Below are 25,543 nucleotides of genomic sequence, written 5' to 3' on the forward strand. Positions count from 1 at the left end.
AGAAATTTAAGTAACCACGCTGAATGCACAATATTACACTTTTAAAAGTTTAAATAAACACAAATTTAAAAAGAACCGTTACTTACATATTACAAGGAAAAATGGAAGCAGTTTGATAGGTATACTATTGAATTTCAAGTAAATGTAAGAATTTTGAAATCTCTTTCCTTACTACCACAGTATTTTAGTTACTCTTGCCTCTGACATCATTTTCTTTAAACTAAAAGAACATTTAAAACAAATGACACCAAAAAACTAACTTTATAAATTATCTGTGCTTCAATTGATAAAAGTATGTCAACTGGAGTGACTCGAAAGAACCAGTAAGAAAAATATAACAAAAATTCAAGACTGAAGTCTGAACAAACTGAAAGTCAATTTTTTTCCACTGATGTATACCGAACAACATACAAGCAAGCATATTTGTAAAGAGCAAGCAAAGATTTGAGGGAAAGGTAGTTTTCAACCCAGGAACACTTTATTTCTTAAAAGTTCCTGTATAATCTGTAATGTCTTAACAACTAAGTGAATACACCTTTAAAAGATATACAGGCACCAAGAGTAGCCTATAAGAGCTTTATTCAATGTACAACATAGTTATAATATTACTACAAGTAGCTGTGAAACCTAAGCTGAAAGCTCTTATCACAGGTTCTTTGTAAAAATAGAGTTCATAAGTTAAAAAAGCTATCTGTAACTGATCATGCTGAATCTAAGTAGTCTGTATTCTCAACATGCCATGTTTCTCTTCCTTTAAATCCATAATAACATCTTATGTTGTTTTTTTAATGTTCAAGTTAATCTTTTTAAGGAAAACTTTATTTATGGAAGTACCATACATTGATAAAAAGTATATTCATGGACAAGTATCACTTAATCAGATTTCCATTACACAACAGAAGTTATCTACAGTATTTTCTGAACCCTTCTTGGTAAAATGTAAGATTAAGCGTTATGGTGTCACTAACCTTCAAATAAAGTATGCATATCATATTCCTGATATATCCTGAAAAAAAATGAATTTTAAGATTGATAAACAGCAATATAATAAATCGCTAAAATAAAGTCAAGAGTCTTGACTTTTGGTCCCAATTCTGCCTTGGCTCCAGGGGTCTCTTCTTACATAGGTCTAAAGTCCAAACTACTTAACATGATCTTGGAAATGCCAAGACAAAAAATTTAAGTGGTTCCAAGTTGGTGGTGCCCATAGTGCATGTGGCAGAAGTGAATGCACATCTTCTTTGGTATATTGCTCCCTCAAGCCAGGAACCTCAAGATTTCCAAAGAAGACTGTCATCCAGATAAGAACCCACAACACAAAATGACAGAACATGAGATAAGCCACCATGAGCAAGAGGCAACAAAAATAAACTAAGGAATCACATCCCTAAAGATTCAAGATGCTGGAATTAATAGATATAGATTATAACCTACACACATAAAGAAGAGGTAACTGGGAAAATGAGCAAAGAACAGGAACTACCAAAAGTAACTGGGTAGATACGAATCAATTAGGACTTCTACAAATAAAAATTACAATCAAAATTTAAAATCCAATGGATAGGTTAACATAGGTGCAAAGACACCAATTAAAATGACTATTTCAATAGGCTAAATAGATCTGATGAGAGTGAATTAAGTCAATGCAGATAGAGGACAAGGCAACTATTAGAGCATGGTGAGGGACTTCCCTGGCAGTCCAGTGGTTAAGACTCTGTGCTTCCAATGCAGGGGGCGCAGGTTCAATCCCTGGTCGGGGAACCAAGATGATCCCACATGCCACTTGGCGTGACCCAAAAAAAAAAAAAAAAAGAGCATGGTGAAAGTGAGGAAGGAGTCTAAGACAACTCCTATGTTTCTAGCTTGGACGAAATCTGTAAATTATGAAATCACATGTCAAGTTCAAGAATACAGGAATAGGGCTTCCCTGGTGGCGCAGTGGTTGAGAATCTGCCTGCTAATGCAGGGGACACGGGTTCGAGCCCTGGTCTGGGAAGATCCCACATGCCGCGGAGCAACTAGGCCCGTGGGCCACAACTACTGAGCCTGCGCGTCTGGAGCCTGTGCCCCGCAACAAGAGAGGCCATGACAGTGAAAGGCCCGCGCACCACGATGAGGAGTGGCCTCCGCTTGGCACAACTAGAGAAAGCCCTTGCATAGAAACGAAGACCCAACACAGCCAAAAAAATAAAAAATAAAATAAATAAATAAATAAATAAATAATAAAAAAAAAAGAATACAGGAATAGGTTTTTGTCTGGGAGTTTTAGATATGATTTTGAGGAATATAAACTACAACCAGCTACAGAATATCAGCAGTCAATTGAGTAGACAAAATCAGCAGTAAGAAGGCACTACAGGTTCTAAATTGGGGAATCAAAAGGAACAATTCTCTAAAAAGTCCAATTTCCCCTCCTCCCTAGTATCAAATCTAAAAACCTTTGCCTTGTCCTTTGTATCAAACCTTCACTTATCCTTCAAAACACAGCCCAAATCACACCTATGAAAATATCTTTTCAACTACCATGTTCCACAACAGTCTATTAATTCACTTTGTATAGTTATTTAGCACCAATTAGTATATGTCAACATTGTTTTCCAGGGCATTCTGAATAAACAACAGTACAAAAGGCCACAATGCCTGCCCTTATAGGGCTAACATTCTACTAAAAAGAAGACAGTCCAGCAATATACAGTATATGAGACAGAACACAACCTGACACATTTGAGCAAGAACAATAAAGACAATGTGGTTCAAGTATAATGAACAAGAGAAAAAGTAGTAGAAGGTGAGGTTAAAGAGATCATTTGAAGGGGGCAGGGGGCAGTGAACAAATCATGTAGTTTCTTACAGGCAAATGGAAGGGCTGTGGCTTGTACTCTGAGTAATATGGGAAACCAACAGAGGCTTTTGAGTAGAAAAAGGGTATAGGGAGAAGGTGACAGCAGGGAAAACTTAAGAGACAACTGAAGTAATCTAGGCAACAGATGATCAGAGCAAGCTGGTAGCAAGAGGAGTAGTAAAAAGTAGTCAAATTCTGAGTGCACTATGAGGGTAGAGAAAAGATGATTTGCTGAGGACTGGAATATGGGGTGTGAGAGAACAAGCAAAGACAAAGACAACTCCAAAGCTTTCAGACTAAGCCAAAAATAAGAGTTGCCCTTTACTGAGATGGGGGAAGTGTGGAAAGGACATGGTTGGGGTTAAAGACCAGGAGTTAGGTTTTAGACAGGTGGAGATGTCCAGCAGACAGCTAAACAAAGAGTGCTTAGGCAGGTGAGGAATACATGCTAAAAATATAAATTTAGTCATACTCAGCATATAAATTATATTTAAAGCCATAAGCTTGGATAAAATCACCAAGGGAATGGGTATAAACAGAGCCCAGGTCTCAAGACAGAGCCCCTGCACAATTCAACAACAGGAAGATGAACAGGAACTTGCAAAGGAAACAGCGAAGGAGAAGCAGAAAGAAAATTAGGAGAATGTCACCCTGGTTGTTAAATGAATAAAGTATATCAAGAAAGAGAGATTAATCAACTTCGTCAAATGGTGTTAGTAAATAAAGTACAGTAAAAACTATTGATAGAAATTGACTATTGAATTTTAGCAACAGAGACATTAGTGGTGACTCTGACCAAAGCAGTAGAGTGGTGGTGATCAAAACCTGACTAATATGAAGTCAAAAGTGAGAACTCCAGCAGGTGTGAACAACTCTTTGGAGAAGATTTCCTGTGAAGTAATAAAAGAAATGCAATGGAAGCTGGAGGGGAATATGAGGTTGGGGCTTTGGTTTTTAAAGTTCTTAAAGACAGGAGAAATAACAGCATGTTAATATGCTGATAAAGATGATCCAGTAGAAGCAGAAAGACTGATGATGCAAGAGAGTGAGGAGTGAGGGACAATGTTCTCAAATGGCAAGAGGAAAAGAATTTGGTGTACAAATTCTGAAGAGACTGGCCGTACAGGGAAACATAGGCAAGGAGGTAGATACAGTGTAGTATTTGGTAAAAATTATTCTCCTAATGCTATTTTCTTAATGAAATAGGAAACAAAGTGATTAGTTCAGAGTAAGGGTGGAAAGGGTGGCGCTGGTGGTCCTATAAAACACATTATAATTATTACACTGTTATTTTTTACTTATAAATTGTTCATTTTGATTCTCCACTTAAATTTAAAACTTTGGAGAATACAGGGTGCTTAGCAGTGTTGCACAACTAGATTCACTGACTTTAAATGAATTTATGATCCATCTGAGGAAGTACATAGTATCAATAAAACAGAGCATAAAAACCAAACCTGAGCCTCAATGAGGTCTACTCTTCCAGCTCAAGTACCTTGCCTACAGATATTTCTCCTCCTCCTAAAATCCTAGCGCATTTATTCTCTATGTACACATTCATAGCATTCTATGAGATAGGGGATAATTGTATAATAACTATAGGAAAGTAGCAATATGCTGCAGTGTGATAAAGATAAAAGAACAGAAAATAATGGAACTCAAAACCTAAAATAGATTCAAATTGATTTTTAAAAATTTAAAAATCAATTTATCTGATTGTTCAGATCAAATAAAGATATCCAAACAGATTAAAATTTTAAACTTAAGAAAATGTATAAAGTACTTGGAAGAAAACACAAAAAAATAAGTAGATTCACCTTATATTGTACAGCTGTATATGTTTAAAAGTTTATATGTGTATTAAGTCTACAATAAGAGTTTTTAAAAACTTGATTCTACAAATAAATAAGAAAAAGACACCAATGAGAAAAACAAATTATTAAGCATTTACTGAAATGGCCATCAAATATAAAAACTTATCTAAATTTCCATTCTCTACACCAAAAGTACAATGTCCCCAGAGCCCACAATACAATTATAAAATTATCTTTTAAAATAAGAGGAAAAAGATTCAAAGCAACCAAAAGATAAGATAATCTAGCAAATCAAACACTGAGTTGCCTGACATGGGAACTCCATTAACAACAGCTTTTCTAAAATTAACTTTACAGATTACACTGAAATCTCAAAGCTGAGGTGCAATTTCTCCTTGTAAACTGCAACACGTACTTGTTTCTATGACTCACACCTTATTAACATACCCTTTAAGTTATTTCAGCAATACCCGTTCTAGAGAACTGCTACCCCAGTCTGAAACAAATCCAACTAATACCAGAGATGAGTAATGACATTTCATTTCTCCATTAGTTATCATGTCACAACACATGAAACTTCTATTTTGTTTTTTTTAAACGAAACTTACTTTTTTTCCCTTTAATACAAGACTAGATAAATCAGTTTGAACAGCTTCTCCAAGAAAATGAAAAGGATCTGTGTAGCTGGTAGCTGCTGAGAGTTATACCAATATCTTTCAGACTTTTGCTTACCCATCAAGCCCCAACTAGTCCATTTTCCCAGGAAAAGACACTGCTCATTTAAAAACATATCCACAGGACTTTCCTGGTGGAACAGTGGTTAAGAATCCGCCTGCCAATGCAGGGGACACGGGCTCGAGCCCTGGTCCGCGAAGATTCCACACGTCATGGAGCAACTAAGCCCGTGCGCCACAACTACTGAGCCTGCACTCTAGAGCCCGTGAGCCACAACTATTGAAGCCCACGCACCTAGAGCCCATGTCCGCAATGAGAGAAGCCACTGCAATGAGAAGCCCACGCACCACAACGAAGAGTAGCCCCCGCTCACCACAACTAGAGAAAAGCCTGCACACAGCAACGAAGACCCAATGCAGCCAAAAATAAACAAATCAATAAGTAAATTAAAAAAAAAATAAATTAAATGAATAAATAAAAACATATCCACAGGAAATAACCTGGTTAAAAGTTTATTCTGTAAAGAAAGCTAATTTATGATAAATTAGACAAATTAAAAGCTTTAATACCAAAAATTTAGTAATACATTTAAATAATCAGTATTTCAAAATCAGTATCATCAAAATTTTTCAAAAATTGGGCCTCCCTGGTGGCGCAGTGGTTGAGAATCTGCCTGCCAATGCAGGGGACACGGGTTCGAGCCCTGGTCTGGGAAGATCCCACATGCCGCGGAGCAGCTAGGCCCATGAGCCACAATTACTGAGCCTGCGCGTCTGGAGCCTGTGCTCCGCAACAAGAGAGGCCGCGATAATGAGAGGCCCGCGCACCGCGATGAAGAGTGGCTCCCACTTGCCACAACTAGAAAAAGCCCTCGCACAGAAACGAAGACCCAACACAGCCATAAATAAATAAATAAATAAATAAATAAATAAATAAATAAATAAATACCCAAAGTTAAAAAAAATTGTTCAAAAATTAACACCGCTCAAAAATTAACATTAAAACATGAAATTCACACCAATGATGTAATTGTTAAATAGCTATACCATATACACAAGACTGCCTTCCCCTAAAATCTAGTCTTGACCTACCTTTACTTTTTCACAAGGTCTCTGGGTTGGAAAGGGCCATCTAATTCAAAGACTGGACCCAGCTGAATGGTCAGTGAGCCTATGCTTATCAAGAATAATCATCTCCCATAAGCTCCTTTTACAAAGACATTAGAATATTCTTCCTAGTTGTGATCCAAAATCTTTTCCTCCTGTAACTTCTCCTTGAGGCCCTCTAAGTGCCCTAACCTCCTCATCTATGTCCAATCCCACTACAACAAGGCAGTCCTAGTAATGTATGATACCAATGAAATTTATCAACAAACAGAAAACCTACTTCAAACCCTATCATCCTTTACGAAAGTTTTGCTAGCGTGTTAAAAGTTAAACGTAATAGGCTGATAAAGTAACTCTTAAATACAGCACCGTAGGTCACTCAACAATAAAAGTGCTAAAATAATAAAATGTTATATTTATTCTTGCCTATTCCTAAAAAACACATAATACTTAAGATCATTTCACAAACTAAACATGAAATGTAAATGACAAGACAAAAACGTCAAATACTATCCAAAAAAAACTCTAAGGGAGCTATTGGAAAAGCTTCACCATAAAACAAGAATCTTTACATCTTGCCCAAGAACTGTCAAACAAATGCAACATAAAAAGCCCCAAATATATGTGAAAAATTTACTATATAATCAGAGAGCTATTTCAAATCAGTAAGTAAATCTATGGATTATTTAATAAATAGCATCAGCACAAATGACAGCCATTTCAGAGGGAAATTCAGCCCCTACTTCAATTATGTATGGATCAAAGTTTTAAAGGTTAAAAATTTAAACCATGAAAAAACTAGAAAACAAATGTATTTCTTTCAATCTAAAATAATTTTGTTTTGTAAAAGGCTTTTTCTATGTCTCATGTAAAACCCAGAGCCATAAAGGAAAAAACTGGAAAATCTGACTAGAAAACATTGTAAAGACTTCATGGGAAAAAATAAGTGACTAACTCAAAAAAGACAAAGGTCTGGTAGCCTTAACTTACAAACATCACCTGAAATGTGAGAAAAAGATGAACCTGGCCGGAGCCTGTTTGCATCGACTGACCAGAGTCCACGAATTCCACGCTCCGAGCCTGTCCGGATGGCCCCGACCCCCAGCTTTCTGTCCTTTGAAAACACTAAGAATAATGTCCCTGCATCAATTTTTACTAGAGCCAATTACCTGTCATGCCTGAAACAGGTATCGTACCCAGATTGCCCTTAGCCCCAATAACCACGAAGTCCACATCTATAAGAAGATGAGAGCCAGTGGGTGAAAATTCATGAACTCAAGGAGCACAATGGACACATCACAGGTATCGACTGCGCTCCCAAGAGTGACCTCATGGTCACTTGCGGGGCTGACCGCAATGCCTACGTCTGGAATCAGAAAGATGGAATCTGGAAGCTGACCCTGGTGATCCTGAGAATTAACGATGCAGCCACTTCTGTCAAGTGGTCCCCGCTACAGAACAAATTTGCTGTGGGCAGCGGAGCACGACTCATTTCTGTTTGTTACTTCGAGTCCGAAAATGACTGGTGGGTAAGCAAGTACATTAAAAAACCCATTCACTCCACAGTCCTCAGCTTGGATTGGCATCCCAACAATGTCTTGCTGGCAGCAGGATCCTGTGATTTCAAATGCAGAGTGTTTTCTACCTACATTAAAGAAGTGGATGAGAAGTCAGCCAGTACACCCTGGGGCAGCAAGATGTCTTTTGGTCAGCTGATGTCAGCCTTTGGTGGCAGTGGCACTGGCGGCTGGGTGCATGGGGTCAGCTTCTCCGCCAGCAGGAGCCTCCTGGCCTGGGTCAGCCACAACAGCACCGTGTCCATTGCTGATGCCTCAAAAAGTATGCAGGTCTCAACTCTGAAGACAGAGTTCCTGCCCCTCCTGAGTGTGTCCTTCATCTTGGAGAACAGCGTAGTGGCTGCTGGCCATGACTGCTGCCCCACGCTCTTAAACGACGACGACCGTGGCTGCTTGACCTTCATCTCCAAGCTAGACATCCCAAAACAGAGCATCCAGCACAACATGTCGGCCATGGAGCACTTCTGCAACATGGACAAGCGGGCCACAACCGAGAACCGCAACACGGCCCTGGGGATGCTGCACCAGAGCAGCATCACTCAAGTGTCTATTCATGAGGTGGACAAGCAAGATTGTCGCAAATTTTGCATTACTGGCATCGACGGAGCCATGACCATTTGGGATTTCAAGATCTTAGAGTTTTCTATCCAGGGCCTTCGGATAATGGGAAGCTGAGCGAGCCTCCCAGATCCAGCATGAGGACGGACAGGCTGCACTGGGCAGCTCTGCCATTCGCATGATGGGGAGGAGAGCCAGCCGCCAGGAAACACTGAAGACACATATGGCGCAAACCTTGTTGTGTGTTTTGTTTGAGGATAATTAGTGAAAGTGTTGGTTTTTTAAAAGCAGCAGTGATTTAGGTTTTCTTTTTTGTTTTGCTATTTCATTCCATTCTTGACCAAAGCTTCTCTTTAAGCAGCTTATCATGGAAAATTGTCACACTAACTTAAGGGAAAGGGTGGGGGTGGTATGTAAACTGTCTGCTAAAAAATTAAATAAAAATACTGAACGTGAAAAAAAAAAAAAAAGATGAACCTGAGAGAGAAAGGTTAAAGGACACGTTTAGAAGATTCCTAGGGGGAAAAAAGATATCCAATAAATACATATACAGTACAGTATTAACCCAAAGAGGAACATACAGAGACAGATTGTAATCAAAATGACAAAAATCAAAGATAAACAGAGAATACTAAAGCTATACGGGAAAAGCAACAAATAACACACAAGGGAACTCCCGTAAGGCTATCAGCTGATTTTTCAGTAGAAGCTCTGCAGTCCAGAAAAGAGTGGTATGATATACTTAAAGTGACAAAAGGGAAAAACCTACAACCAAGAATAGTCTGCCCAGCAAGGCTCTCTTTCAGATTTGACGGAGAAATCAAAAGCTTTCCAGACAAGCAAAAGCTAAAAGAAGTCAGCACCACCAAACCCACTTTACAAAAAATGTTAAAGGAACTTCTCTGGGCAAAAAATAAAAGGTCACAACAAGAAACAAGAAAATTATAGACTGAAAAAGCTCACCGGTAAAGGCAAACATAAAGATAGGAAATCATCCATACACAATGCCAGTAAGGAGGTTTAGTTAAAAGACTGAAGTAGTAAAATCATCTATATCCACGTTAAGCAGTTAATGGATACACAAAAAAATTAGATATAAACTATGTTATCAAAAACAGTAATCACTGGAGGGAGAGAGTACAAATGCAGGGTATTTTAAATGCATTTAAAATTAAGAGATCAGCAACATAAAACAGTCATATATATATATACATATATATACATACACATATACACATACACATATACACTGCTATACAAGAACCTCATGGTTAGCTACAAACCAAAAACCTACAATAGATATACACACAAAAAAGGAAAAGGAATCCAAATATAACATGAAAGATAGTTATCAAATCACAACACAAGATAACAAAAAAAGAAGGGGGAAAAAACCTACAAAAACATAACCCAAAACAATTAACAAAATGGCAATAAGAACATACATATCAATAATTACCTTAAATGTAAACAGACTAAATGCTCCAACCAAAAGACAAAGACTGGCTGCATGGATACAAAATCAAGACCCACATATATCTGCTGCCTAAAAGAGACTCACTTCAGATCCAGAGACACAATCAGACTAAAACCGAGGGGATGGAAAAAGATATTACACACAAATGGAAATCAAAAGAAAGCCAGAGTATCAATACTTACACGAGACAAAACAGACTTTAAAATAAAGACTGTTACAAGAGACAGAGAAGAACACTACGTAATGATCAAGGCATCAATCCAAGAAAATATTACATTTGTAAATATATATGCACCCAACACAGGAGCACCTCAATATATAAAGCAAATATTAACAGACATAAAAGGAGAAATAAACAGTAACACAGCAAGAGTAGGAGATTTTTAACACCCCACTCATATCAATGGACAGATCATCCAGACAGAAAATCAATAAGGAAACACAGGCCTTAAATAACACATTATTAGACTAAATGGACTTAGTTGATATTTATAGAGTATTCCACCCGAAAGCAGCAGAATACACATCCTTTTCAAGCACACATGGAACATTCTCCAGGACAGACCACGTGGTAGCCCACAAAATGAGCCTTGGTAAATTTAAGAAAACTGAAACCATATCAAGCATCTTTTCTGACCACAATGCTATGAGACTAGAAATCAAGTACAAGAAAAAAACTGTAAAAAAACACAAACACGCAGAGGCTCAACAATACGCTACTAAACAACCAATGGATCACTGAAGAAATCAAAGAGGAAATTTAAAAAATACCTAGAGACAAATGAAAATGAAAACACAACAGTCCAAAACCTATGAGATGTAGCAAAGGCAGTTCTAAGTATGTAGCAATAAAGCTTACCTAGGGAAAGTAGAAAATTCTCAAATAAACAACCTAACATTAAGCCTAAACCAACTAGAGAAAGAGGAACAAACAAAGCCAAAGTTAGTAGAAGGAAAGAAACTGAAGATCAGAGCAGAAATAAATGAAATATAGACTTAAAAAAAAATGGAAAAGATCAATGAAAGTAAAAGCTGGTTCTTTGAAAAGATAAACAAAATTATTAAACTTTTAACCAGATGCATCAAGAAAAAAAGGGAGAGGGCCCAAATGAATAAAATCAGAAATGAAAAAGAAAAACTAAAAATAGAGTTGCCACATGAGCCTGCAGTCCCACTCTTGGGCATATATTCAGAGAAAACTATATTTCAAAAAGATATATGCACCCCAATGATAATAGCACTATTTACAATAGCCAAGACATGGGAACAACCTAAATGTCCATCAACAGATGAACAGATAGAGAAGATGTGGTATATATATATATACAATGGAATACTACTTGGCCATAAAAAAGAATGAAATAATGCCATTTGCAGCAACATGGATGGACCCAGAGATTCTCATACTAAGTGAATTAAGTCAGACAGAGAAAGACAAATACCATATGATATCATTTATATGTGGAATCTAAAACATGACACAAACCAACTTATCTACAAAACAGAAAAAGAATCGCGGACATAGAAAACAGACTTGTGGTTGCCAAGGGGGAGGAGGGTACAGGGGAGGGATGGACTGGGAGCTTGAGATTAGCAGACACAAACTATTATATATAGAATAGATAAACAACACGGTGCTACTGTATAACATAAGAAACTATATTTGATATTTTGTAATAAAGTAAAACAAAAGAATATGAAAAATTATATGTGTGTATATATATGCATAACTGGATCACTTTGCTGTGATCACCTGAATCACTAAATCAACTATACTTCAATTTTAAAAAATCAAATTTAAAGTAAACAAATAAATAAAATACAACCAGAAAATAAAAAAGAGGTCGATGTAAAACAGTTTGCAAGTGACATCTCCAAATAAATTCTGATTTTTGACCCTTAAAAAAAAAAATTCATAACCATGGATTCTTAAATTCACGTCTACAGTCTCTGCCAGTCCAGAACACCCCCAATGTTTCTACCAAAAATATTAACACAAAAATGGCTCCAAGGCCATGAAAGACTCTGGAAAAAAATTCCTTCTACCCAGTCTGGCCTGAACAGTACAGTATTTTCAGATACACTCCTCTTGAAGGTGAACTTACAATAGAAAGTGAAAAAAATCAAAGGTACAAACAGGGATTATATCCCCAAGAATTCCAAATAGAATAATGTGGACAACTATAAAAAATAATTTTTTCAGCTATTAGAAGCATAAATTAAATCACACATATGGAAAAAGAATAAAACACTCATATAAAAGACCAGAAGGTAGAAAAGAAACTATAAATTGTGTATAAGCATCCACACACATATGTGCATACACAGACATGCAGACATTAAAAACTAAATGAACTGATAATTATACACAGCTGAAGAATTATCAAACAGAAAGATAGAGCTTATAAAAACTGGCAATGCAGCACAAAGGAATACATTAGGGAAAACATGAAAGAAAAACTAATAGACATGAAGGAAAGAATGAGAAGGTCCAATAAATCAAATGGGAATTCAAGGAGAGCAAAGAATCAAGAAAGGTAATATTTGATGACAAAATGGCAAAGACTTTTCAAAAACTGCTGAAAAGATATAAATCTTTCAATTCCAAAAGGGCAACAAAATCTGAACAGCATAAATAAGAAACAAACCTAAATATATGTGTAGTAAAATTATATAACTCAAAAGATGCAAGCAGGTCTTAAAAGCAACATAGAAAAAATTACCTATAACAGAATAAAATTAGACTTATATATTACTCAGCAATAGAAGCCAAAGGATAATGGAATAAAATCTCCATAAAAACAATGACCACTAACACAGAATTCCAGATCCAGCAAAATATTGGAATATTCACTTACATCAATAAGTACCCCAATTAAATAACAGTAAAATCCTGATTATCTTTTCTAAGACTATACAATCTATTCTGAAGTCTACATTTCAAGTTCTACACTTCTACAGTCTAAATTTCAATTTTTATTTTAACAGTATTCCACAAACTCCTAACTCTGCTATTTAAGAGAAAGCAAAGAGACACAAAGTCTACACAAACAACAAAATTGTGAATAAACAGAAAAATCTTATACATATTCAAAATGAAAGTATATACAAATAAGGATAGTAAAATAAGGTAGGAAACTACTTATATATTTTCATTTTCCTATTTTTTTCTGAAACATTACCTCTGTTAATAAATTATTAACCCATGGTGAAGTTAAAGAATCTTAAAATAGTAAGAAATTTTCCCATCCCCATTCACTGAAATCAAGCAGCATTTGCTTTTATACTCATAATCTTATGTAGTCAACTTCTACTGAAATTGTACCTTGAAAATTATGGTTTAAAAAAAATTCCCTAAAGATTTTTATGTACTTGTTATACAAGGTTTGCTTTATACTACTGAAATTTAACATGCCATATCAGTGACTCTCCTACTGATCTGTATGTTCTCTCCCAAATACCCTTCAAGCCCAACACAGTCAGTGCTCAACACATAGCACTGTCAGATTTTAACTGGCTAAAAGACAACCAGCATGAATCTGGGAAGAAAAAAAAGTTTACTTCATTAACATAAATAGCTTTATACAGGTAGTCCTTATGATTATGGATTTTCTTTCAAAATAAACCTTCATAAATATAGTATACATCAATCCCATTTGTGTCCACCAGTACTGTGAAACACAAACTAAGGGACTTTTTATCATAATATGGGCTTCATTATAACATTCTTGAAGCTGCAAAAGAAGTATATAACGGAAAAATAAAAATCAAAAAGTCCTGATAAAATTACCATTAATTGGAAATAAGTACACACTTTGTATTTTAACATTTAAACCTACAACAGCAGCCCCCACCAAAAATAAAAAAAAAATTTTTTTTTTTGCTGTTGGTTCCATTCTTGATATTGTTCCCAATAAGCAACCTAAGCAAAAAACAGTGAGAGAAGTTAATCTAAGAACAATACCCAAGAAAAAATCTCATCTCTGGAATTACACCAAATGAATTCCCACATTCTTAAAGTTGGTTTATAAATTTCCTAGTTACAAAATTGAAATACAGTGAGCCTTGAAAATTTGTGATTGCCAAGACTCCCTTTCAAACAACAGAAATATGACTTAAGAGGTTCAAAGGTGATCAGTTATTAGAAACCTAAAATATAGCACCAAAAACAATACTTAGGAATAAATGCAACCAAGGAGGTGAAAGACCTGTACACTGAAAACTGTAAGACAATAATGAAAGAAATTGAAGATGATACAAATAAATGGAAAGATATTGTGTGAAAACATATTGTGTGTTCATGGACCAAAAGAATTTTAATACTGTTAAATGTCCACACTACCCAAAGCCATACAGCTATAGATTCAGTGCAATCCCTATCACAATTCCAATGGCATTTTTTACAGAAAAAGAAAAACAATCCTAAAACTCATATGGAACCACAAAACACCCCAAATAGGCAAAGCAAACTTGAGAAAGAAAAAAGCTGAAATCATCACATGTTCTTATTTCAAATTATACTCCAAAGATATAGTTAATCAAAACAGTATGGTAGTGGCATAGAAACAGACAAACCAATGGAACAGAATCAAGAACCCAGAAATAAATCCACACATATACAGTGAACTAATATTTGACATGGGAGCCAAGAATACACAATGGGGAAAAGACTGTCTCTTTAATAAATGGTGCTGGGAAAACTGAATATTCACACACAAAAAAATTAAACTGGACCCCTATTTTACAACACTCAAAAATTAATTCACAATGGATTAAACACGTAAATGTAAGACCTGAAACCATAAACCTCCTAGAAGAAAACACTGGGGAAAAGCTCCTTGACATTGGTCTTGGCAGTGATTTTTCAGTGTATGACACCAAAATCATATGCAACAAAAACAAAAATAGACAAGTGGGACTACCTCAAACTAAAAAGCTTCTACACAGCAAAGAAATGATCAACAAAATTAAAAGGCAACCTGCAGAATGGAAGAAAATATTTGCAAACCATATGCCAGATAAAGGATTAATATCTAAAATATATAAGAAATTCATACAACTCAAAAGCCAAAAAATATATATTTTTTTAAATGGGCAAAGGACCCAAATAGACATTCTTCCAAAGAAGGCCAACAAGTACATGAAAAGGTGCTCAATATCACTGATCATGGGGAAAATGCAAAGGTCAAAACTACAATAAGATATCACCTTACACCTGTTAGAATGGCTATCATCAAAAAGACAAGAGATAACAAGTGCAGGCAAGGATATGGAGAAAAGAAAACCTCTGTGTACTGTTGGTGGGACTGTAAATTGGTGCGGCACTGTGGAAAACAGTATGGAGGTTCCTCAAAAAATTAAAAATAGAACTACCATATAATCCAGCAAACCCAATTCCACTGGGTAGATATGCAGTGGGAATGAAATCAGTATCTAGAAGAGATATCTCCAACATGATATCCATGTTCACTGCAGCATTATTTACAATAGCCAAGACATGGAAACAACCTAAGAGTTCACTGACAGATGAATAGATTTAAAAAGTGTGATACATATATAGATGGAATATTATATGGCCATGAGAAAGAAGAAAATCCTACCATTTGCAATATCATGGACAGACTTTGAGGGCATTATGCTAAATAAGACAAAGAAAGACAAATACTGTATGATACCACATGTGGAATCTTGAATTCATAGTAACAGAGAAGAGTGGTGGTTACCTGGGGCTTTGGGGAGATGTTTTTTGAGGGTACAAACTTGCAACTAGTACATTAAAAAGTCCTGGAGATCTAATGCGCAGCAGTGATTACAATCAACAATAATGTATTATAAACTTCAAAGCTACTAATAAACTTACACAATGTTATGTCAATTATACCTCAATAAAGCTAGAAAAAAATGAAGTACAGTCACAAGTAGAGGTCCTTATCCTATAGCCATCTTGCTCTGAACACTGTGCTTAGAAACCATATTTACACAACCTCAAGAGCCATGCAAAGATAGATACAGTACTGCCTTCAACAGACAGTACACAGCTGCCAGGATCCTACATTTCAAGATCCCTGAAAGACTTCTGCTTTCCCCACTATTAGAAGATGCCTGAAGAGGTTAAAAAAAAAAAAAAGTAAAAGTAAAAGCTATCATATACTAAAAATAGCAGAAAGCAATCAAATTAAAATTGGTGAATTCACTGTGTGTAAATCCAGACAATGTCACTAACTAAAAAATTTAGGAGCATCGAAAGTCATTCACTATAACAAGTCATTTCACTGTCTTTTTTTTTTTTTAATAAAAGGTTTATTAAATTAGGAAAAATTAGAATGTCTGATTTTGGCAAAACACTTGATAATGTATACAAGCTATCCTTGGAAACAAGATAGAGTAGTAGAAATCAGAAAATATTTAATAGGTTAAATAATCATATCCCAAAGTTGCCAATTAATAGTTTAGAAAGAGTATTATTATGTATCAGACTCTGTTCTTTGCCTGACCTTAGTCACATTTTAATCCATCCATTACCCTGATAATACGACAAGCTTGCCAGTTTACAAAGATGTGCTGAACTCAGAATAGGATAACAAAGGACAAACCAACTAAAAATATTTCTTAAATAAGATTTTTATTTATCCTTTGCTACCAAACTCTTTCAGTTCCCTAGCTGGAACAGCAGGAATTCCAATAGCTATCTCAGATAAGGAGGGATACCATGTTATTACAATCTACAGACCTACCTCATATAATCGTTCAGTTAACTGGTTTTCATCAAATGACCCTTGAAAAGTACTACTTTTCAAACGACTTTTTTAAACATTAGTTATTATTTGCCTAAAATACACATAAAATAAATATTCTATGAAGAATAAAAATTTCAACATTATAATTTCAGCTAAAGACACACTCAACAATTTCATCAATACAATGGTATCCAGTTGGAACACATCATATGTATTGATGTACTGCACACATTTGGATGAAGTGAGAACATGTGCTTTGTGCACATATTGCCAAGCAAGAGGGATGCAAAGCTATCATCTCCTACAACTCTTCAGTATTTTCTTCCTGTATTCTATTTCCACATTGCTTAAAGGACTTGTGTTTGGCCTTTATTCCACTAAAGGTGCTTATCTGTACCACAATTTGACTTTTAAGTGCAGACTGAATGTAAGATAACCCTGAGCTCCAGAAAGGTTGAAATTGGGGGGAAAAATGGTATAATACGAATAAAGAATAGGCTTTCCAAAGAATTACACTTCATCAACCACCACCACAACCAAGTTTTCTCTTCCTCCTTTGGCAAGTATAATACAATACACCTTCATTTTACCACATTACATTTTTTAAAAAAATAAATTTAATTATTTATTTTTGGCTGCATTGGGTCTTCGTTGCTACACGCAAGCTTTCTCTAGTTGCGGCGAGCGGGACTACTCTTCGTTGTGGTGCACAGGCTTCTCATGGCGGTGGCTTCTCCTATTGTGGAGCATGGGCTCTAGGCGTGCAGGCTTCAGTAGCTGCAGCACGTGGGCTCAGTAGTTGTGACTTATGGGCTCTAGAGCGCAGTCTCAGTAGTTGTAGCACATGGGCTTAATTGCTCCACGGCATGTGGGATCTTCCCGGACCAGGGCTCAAACCCGTGTCCCCTGCACTGGCAGGTGGATTGTTAACAACTGTGCCACCAGGGAAGTCCCTATCACATTATATTTTAAGATCAAGTGTATTTATTTACTTTCAAAGTGTTGCTTACACTTGTATAAACTCATCTTCATTGCTAGATTAATATTTTCCTTTGTGTAAAAATTGGTTGAGATACAACACAGCATAATTTCCCATTAAAAATGAATGAAAATATGCTTTAACAGATACACACTACTAATAAAAACACATAACAAGAACCTACTGTATAACACAGGAAACTATATTCAATATCTTGTAATAACCTATAATGGAAAAGAATCTTAAAATTTATATATATAAAAATATATAATACATATATTATATATATATATAAAATTGAATCACACTTTGCTAAACACCTGAAACATTGTAAATCAACTATACTTCAATTAAATAAATAAAGTTTGGGCTTCCCTGGTGGCGCAGTGGTTGAGAATCTGCCTGCCAATGCAGGGGACACGGGTTCGAGCCCTGGTCTGGGAAGATCCCACATGCCGCGGAACGACTAGGCCTGTGAGCCACAATTGCTGAGCCTGCGCGTCTGGAGCCTGTGCTCCGCAACAAGAAAGGCTGCGACAGTGGGAGGCCCGCGCACCGCGATGAAGAGCGGCCCCCGCTTGCCGCAACTAGAGAAAGCCCTCGCACAGAAACAAAGACCCAACACAGCCATAAATAAATAAATAAATAATTTTTAAATATAAATAAAGTTTATCTGTAGGAAAAAATTAAAGAAAATATGTTTTCATGTAATGGCTTTTCACTTAGCAGCGGAGTTTTCAAGAATGAATTCAAGTCATTAAACAAAGGATACGTATATTTGATTCCCAAGTTTGGAACAATAAACAGCAAGAGTTCAGACAGCAAGGGATACCAGTGCTACCTCAAAAAAGAAAAAAATTACCCAGCCTGCGTTGGACTAGCAAGGGATACCTGTACTCCAAAACAGACTAAAGAAACATAGGATGAGTGAGATGAACTAGCAGCAACAAGAATCATACTTCAAGGCTTTAGGATTTTAATTGATTGTAGTCGTAACAAATTAGTGTGATACTAAAATCAGATTTGTTCTATAGAGTTGAAAAACACCCAACAACATTAAAAGAGGGCAGGGAGTTCCCTGGTGGTCTAGTGGTTAGGATTCAGCACTTTCACTACAATGGCACGGGTTCAATCCCTGGTGGGGGAAGTGAGATCCCACAAGGCACACAGCATGGCCAAAATAAAAAAAAAAATAAAAATAAAAAATAATTTTAGGGCTTCCCTGGTGGCGCATTGGTTAGGAATCCGCCTGCCAATGCAGGGGACACGGGTTCGTGCCCCGGGCCGGGAAGATCCCACATGCCGCGCAGCGGCTAGGCCCGTGAGCCACAACTACTGAGCCTGCGCGTCTGGAGCCTGTGCTCTGCAACGGGAGAGGCCGCGACAGTAAGAGGCCCGCGCACCGCGATGAAGAGTGGCCCCCGCTTGCCACAACTGGAGAAAGCCCTCGCACAGAAACGAAGACCCAACACAGCCAAAAATAAATAAATAAATAAATAAATTTAAAAAAATAATAATAATAATAATTTTAAAGAAAAGGTTAAAAGAGAGCAGATCTGAGCAAAGAAAGAGAATAGATCACTAAACAAGAGCACTCAGGATAAACTAAGTTGCGCTTCAAAAACAAGATTATAATAGGTAGAAATGAAGAGATGAAGACTTCCAATAAGGATGCTTCTATTCCAAACACTTAAAATCATGGATGACCATCGACAGAGGAATGAAAAGAAGCTGTGGTACATATATACAATGGACTATTAGCCATTAAAAGGACTAAAATAATGCCATTTGCAGCAACATGGATGGACCTAGAGATTGTCATACTGAGTGAATTAAGTCATACAGAGAAAGAGAAATCATATGATATCATTTATATGTGGAATCTAAAAAAAAATGATACAAATGAACTTATTACAAAACAGAAACAGACTCACAGACTCAGAGAACAAACTTATGGTTACCGGGGGGAAGGGTGTCGGGGAGGGATAGTTAGGGAGTTTGGGATTGAGAGAAAAAAAAAAAATTGTATATCACTATATTATGTACCTGTAAATTATATCTTATTGTACATCAACTATACATCAATAAAAAAGAAAAAAACAAACAAGGTCCTACTGTATAACACAGGGAACTACTATATTCAATATCCTGTGATAAACCACAATGAAAAAGAATATAAAAAAGTATATATGTATAACTGAATCACTTTGCTGTACACTAGAAAGTAACACATTATAAATCAACTATACTTCAATTAAAAAAATAACAATGGATGAAAAATAAGATTATCAAAAAGATATGGCTGAACCCAAAATGAAGACAAATATGTCTCTGAGTTAGAAACAATAAAAATTCAAAAGAATAAACCATACAGTACCTAAAATGGAGCACAGGGAATAAAGAATGAGAAAGATGGCTGGATACTGACTCTATAGCAGGCAAATGGTCAGAGAAGTTCAGCTCCCACAGGTAACAGCAACAGAACAGAACCAGGTTTGCTGCTTGACACCAAGAGGTGGGGATGGGAATAGAATTTGCACAGCTTGGGTCGGGGGGTGGGGGGAGAAAGAAGATGTATGAAAAAGAATCAGGCTGGGTACTTCCCTGGTGGCACAGTGGTTAAGAATATGCCTGCCAAAGCAAGGGACACGTGTTCAATCCCTGGTCTGGGAAGATCCCACATGCCACAGCGGAGCAACTGAGCCCATGCACCACAGCTACTGAGCCTGCGCTCTAGAGCCCGCGAGCCACAACTACTGAAGCCCGAGCACCCCAGAGCCCATTCTCTGCAACAAGAGAAGCCATTGCAATGAGAAGCCCACACACTGCAACGAAGAGAAGCCTCTGCTCGCTGCAACTAGAGAAAGCCTGCACGCATCAACGAAGACCCAAGGCAGCCAAAAATAAATAATTTTTTTTTAAAGTTAAAAAAAAAAAAGAATCAGGCTGAAAACCTATTACCTATAGCTATATAGCTTTACAGGAGCTCTAAGCCTGGAGAGAAAAGAAGACAAAAATCTAGGCTCACAGCAAATTTAAAATTAACAATAATACCTTAATATCAAATATCAAGCCAGTATTCACATTTCCCCAACTGCTGTGTAGATATTTTTTCAGTTATTCTGTATTGATTGATGTACAGTAAGTCCCCTACATACGAACCTCAGAGTTGCGAGCTTTCAAAGATGCAAACGTGCGTTCCATCAACATCAGGCGTGAGTGAAACTGCAGCTTGCCCTCCATCTCCTATTGCTGACGATCCTTCAGCTCTACCATCTCCCACCTCCTCTCCCTCCTCCAGTCAGTAACTCTTCTTGCCTGTTCACTCGATGCCAGCCCCTTTATGCCAGCTGTTGTACTGTACTGCTGTACTTTTCAAGGTACTGTAACGTAAGATTAAAAATGTTTTATTTTTTTGTGTGAAAAATATTATAAACCTATTACAGTACAGTATTATATAGCTGATTGTGTTAGTTGGGTACCTAGGCTAACTTGGACTTACGAACAAATTAGACTTGTGAACACACTCTCAGAATGGAACTCGTTCATATGTGGAGGACTTACTGTATTTATCTCTTGTCTCCTTTCATTCATCATCCCTGTATCTTTTATTATTCACTTTCTTGCAATTCTTAGAATTTTGGGTTGGAAAAACCAGGCAGTTGTCCTGTAAAGATTCTCAGTATGAATTTTGTTGATGGCATCCCCATAGTGTTAACAAGTGTTTTTGGTGTTTTGTTTTTGTTTTGTCTTCTATTTCCTATAAATTGGTAAATTTAAAGGCTAGATCAGATTCATGATTATAACCTGAGGGCAAGACTAAGGCACAGACAGCATGGCATACTTCCAAAACGATGTATCTAATATCTGGATATCTTTTTGTGATATTACCAACTATTGGTGATCTTTGCCTAGACATTATTCATTAGGAGATGCAAAATGGTGATATTCTAAGCCTATCACTGAGACTTCCCTGGTGGCGCAGTGGTTAAGAATCCGCCTATCAATGCAAGGGACACAGGTTCGAGCCCTGGTCCAGGAAGATCCCACATGCCGCGGAGCAACTAAGCCCGTGCGCCACAACTACTGAGCCTGCACTCTAGAGCCCGTGAGCCACAACTACTGAGCCCACGTGCCACAGCTACTGAAGCCTGCGCGCCTAGAGCCTGTGCTCCACAACAAGAGAAGCCACCGCAATGAGAAGCCCGCGCACCATAATGAAGAGTAGCTACTAGAGAAAGCCCGCACGCAGCAACGAAGACCCAACACAGCCAAAAAATATATAATAAACAAAGTTTATCAATCTTTATTAGAATACATCTATAGAAAGAAACTTCTCTTATTTGGTCATCCTGAGATCCAATTCATATAAGAAAGGTAGGATAAATGCTTATTTTTCTTTATTTATCAAAACTGTTAAAATAATGTTAGCCCAAAAGCAACTAAAGTATTTTTTTAAGTTTTAGCATCATTACGAACTCTAGGATTAAACATACTTGACTTGTTTCATTAGTTATTTTCTTTACTGATGTTCAAATTGTCCCCTTTTTTTAAATTTATTTTTTATTGAAGCACAGTTGAATTACAATGTTGTGTTAATTACTGCTGTACAGCAAAGTGACTCAGTTACACACATATATACATTCTTTTTCATATTCTTTTCCATTATGGTTTACCACAGGATATTGAATATAGCTCCCTGTGCTATACAGTAGGACCTTGTTGTTTATCCATTCTATATATACCAGTTTGCATCTGCTAATCCCAAACTCCCAATCAAACCCTCTCCTACCCCTCCCACTTGGCAACCACCAGTCTATTCTCCATGCCCCTGATTGTTTCTGTTCCCAAGACAGGTTCATTTGTGTCATATTTTAGATTCCACATATAAGTGATATCATATGGTATTTGTCTTTCACTTTGACTTACTTCACTTAGTATGATAATCTCTAGTTGCATCCATGTTGCTGCAAATGGCATTATTTAGTTCTTTTTTATGGCTGAGTTGTATTCCATTGTACGTATGTACCACTTCTTCTTTGTCCATTCATCTGTTGATAGACATTCACGTTGTTTCCATGTCTTGGCTACTGTGAATAGTGCTGCTATGAACATCGGGGTATGTGTATCCTGTATCTTTTTGAATTACAGTTTTGTCTGAATATCTGCCCAGGAGTGGGACTGCTGGATCATATGGTAATTCTATTTTTAGTTTTCTGCAGAACTTCCATTCTGTTTTCCATAGTGGCTGCACCAACTTACATTCCTACCAACGGTGTAGGAAGCTTCCCTTTTCTCCCCACACTCTCCAGCATTTGTTATTTGTAGACTTTTTAATGATGGCCATTCTGACCAGCATGAGGTGGTACCTCATTGTAGTTTTGATTTGCATTTCTCTAATAATTAGCAATGTTGAGCATCTTCTCATGTGCCTATGGGCCATCTGTATTTCTTCTTTGGAGAAATGTTATTAAGGTCTTCTGCCCATTTTCGATTGGGTTGTTTGTTTTTTTGTTGTCAAGTTGTATGAGCTGTTTGTATATTTTGGAAATTAATCCCTTGTCAGTAGCATCATTTGCAAACATTTTCTCCCATTCTGTAGGTTGTCTTTTTGTTTTGTTTATGGTTTCCTTTGCTATGCAAAAGTTTGTAAGTTTGATTAGGTCCCATTTGTTTATTTTGGCTTTTATTTCTATTGCCTTGGGAGACTGACCTAAGAAAACATTGGTACAATTTATGTCAAAGAATGTTTTGCCTATGTTCTCTTCTAGGAGTTTTATGGTATCACGTCTTATGTTTAAGTCTTTAAGCCATTTTGGGTTTATTTTTGTGTATGGTGAGAGGGCACATTGTAACTTCTTTGATTTACATGTGGCTGTCCAACTTTTCCAACACCATTTGCTGGAGAGACTTTTTCCCATTGTATATTCCTTTTTTTTTTTTTTTGGCTGCTCCGCACAACATGTGAGATCTTTGTTCCCCAACCAGGGATCAAACCTGCACCCCCTACAGTGGAAGCATGGAGTTCTAACCACTGGACTGCCAGGGAATCCTCTCCCACTGTATATTCTGGCCTCCTTTGTCGAAGATTAATTGATCGTAGGTGTGTGGGTTTATTTCTGGGCTCTCTATTCTGTCCATTGATCATATACCTGTTTTTGTGCCAGTACCATGCTTTGTAGTATTGTCTGAAGTCTGGGATGGTTATGCCTCCCAATTTGTTCTTTTTCTTCAGGATTGCTTTGGCAATTCTGGTCTTTTATGGTTCCATATGAATCTTAAGATTATTTGTTCTAGTTCTGTGAAAAAGGTCATGGATAATTTGACAGGGATCGCATTAAATCTGTAGATTGCTTTCGGTAGTATGGCCATTTTAACAATATTAATTCTTCCAATCCAAGAGCGTGGGATATCTTTCCATTTCTTTGTATCATCTTCAATTTCCTTTATTAATGTTTTACAGTTCTCAGCGTATAAGTCTTTCACCTCCTTGGTGAGGTTTATTCCTAAGTATTTTATTTTTGGGGCTGAGATATTTAAAAGCACTGTTTTTTTTACATTCCCTTTCTGATATTTCATTGTTGGTGTAAAGAAACGCAACCAATTTCTGTATGTTAATCTTATACCCTGCTACCTTGCTGAATTCGTTTATCAGTTTTAGTAGTTTTTAGGTGGAGTTTTTAGGGTTTTCTATATATAGTATCATATCATCTGCATATAATGCAATTGTCCCCCTTTTGACCAATGGGCTCTTATTCAGGATGGCTCTTAGGTTGTTTTGACACTACCCTCTTTTTAGTTGCTCTATTGCTTTCTGACAAGACATTCTAGGAAAAAAAAAAAACACTCGAGTTGCTCTCCTGGCATTCTCACCTTTGTACAATCCCTTCCATTAAGTATGAGTGGGACCTGTGACTTGCTCCTAATCAGTAAAATATGACAAAGGTGACAAAATGTTAAAAATGATTACATATACATAATTATATTACATAAGACTGTAACCCCTGTTAATAGGACACTCTTTCTCTCCCTTACTGGCTTTGAAGAAAGCAGCTGCCATGTTGTAAGCTGCCATGTTGTAAGCTGCCTATGGAGAGGGTCATGAGGCAAGGAGCTAAGAACAGCCTCCCAGACAACAGCCAACAAGAAACTAAGGCTTTCAGTTGGGCACCCTCCAAGGATCTGAATGCTGCCAACAACCACATGAACTTGGAAGCAGATCTTTCCCCAGCTGAACCTCAGATGAGACCCCTGCCATGGACAACACCATAATAGCAGTTTTGTGAAACCCTGTAGCAGAGGACCCAGTTAAGGGGGTGGTGCAAATGTGTGTTACTGTAAACCTTTGAGCTTGTGGTACTATTGACAATATATGCAGGCTCATCTCCTACACTTCCTGCCTTAGACTTGGAAAATGCCCATTCTGAGCACTAGTTTACTTTTATTGTGAAAGGATATTTAAAGATCACAATGTGAGCATCAAGAGTGCTATTGGGTTGGTCACTGTTTCTAGACCTTTTAAGTCAACAGGGCCAGAAAATGCATACATTTTAATAAGTTAAATTATTGCATGAGTGCATACAGGTGCTTCTACTCAAATTTAGTACTATAGGGTTTTTACATAATTTCACTACATCTGCTTTAGCAACATGGATACAAGGTTGAAATTATCACACTAAGTGAATTAAGCCAGAAAGAAAAAGGCAAATATCATATGATATCACTTATATGTGGAATCTAAAATATGACACAAATGAACCTATCTATGAAATAGAAAT

The 25,543-nt window shown here is 36.9% G+C and overlaps 1 protein-coding gene and 1 pseudogene across 11 annotated transcripts in view; one reads left to right on the top strand and one right to left on the bottom strand.

The window, feature by feature from the left end:
• The window catches only part of KTN1 (kinectin 1), a 119,337-nt gene that overhangs the window by 82,038 nt on the left and 11,756 nt on the right, over positions 1–25,543 (bottom strand). The window lies entirely within an intron of this gene.
• LOC309655348 (actin-related protein 2/3 complex subunit 1A pseudogene) lies at positions 1,017–19,262 on the top strand (annotated as a pseudogene). Its single transcript has one exon. The product of its transcript is annotated as an actin-related protein 2/3 complex subunit 1A pseudogene (transcript).

This window comes from Balaenoptera physalus, assembly GCF_965194825.1.
Source record: "Balaenoptera physalus genome assembly, chromosome: 2".
In the NCBI taxonomy this organism is placed as follows: domain Eukaryota; kingdom Metazoa; phylum Chordata; class Mammalia; order Artiodactyla; family Balaenopteridae; genus Balaenoptera; species Balaenoptera physalus.